This window comes from Microtus ochrogaster, chromosome 7, assembly GCF_000317375.1.
Source record: "Microtus ochrogaster isolate Prairie Vole_2 chromosome 7, MicOch1.0, whole genome shotgun sequence".
NCBI lineage: Eukaryota > Metazoa > Chordata > Mammalia > Rodentia > Cricetidae > Microtus > Microtus ochrogaster.
In genome coordinates, this window is record NC_022014.1 from 28885827 (window position 1) to 28886280 (window position 454).

Genomic DNA, 454 nt, shown 5'->3' on the forward strand with positions numbered 1-454 from the left:
CAGGAGTCAGGGTGGTGGTGCACACCTGTGGTCTCAGCGCTGTGCAGGAGTCAGGGTGGTGGTGCACACCTGTAGTCTCAGCGCTGTGCAGGCTAAGTGAGAAAGATTCTGAATCGGAGGTTCCAGTTCAGGCAGAGCTCCCAAGCAAAACCCTGTTTAAAAAATAAAGGTGGGAAGGGAGCTAAAAGAAAAGGATGACAGTGTTATAAAAAAAAAGTACAGCAAGGGACATGATGATCTGATGATGATCTGGGTAGAGAAGGTAAAATTTAGTTTCAATTTTTTTGTTTAAAGGGCTGAGGATTAAACTCAGGGCCTTAACCCTGCTAGGCAAGGGATTTACCATGAACTACATCCACAGTCAAGGGTTCTCAAATCTTTTTCTTTCTTTCTTTCTTTTTTAAAAATTTCTAGTGGGGCTGGAGAGATGGCTCAGAGGTTAAGAGCATTGCCT

General features: G+C 44.1%; 1 protein-coding gene across 1 annotated transcript in view; it reads left to right on the plus strand.

Moving 5' to 3' along the window:
- Positions 1 to 454, plus strand: part of Acap1 (ArfGAP with coiled-coil, ankyrin repeat and PH domains 1) — a 15760-nt gene that overhangs the window by 7301 nt on the left and 8005 nt on the right. The window lies entirely within an intron of this gene.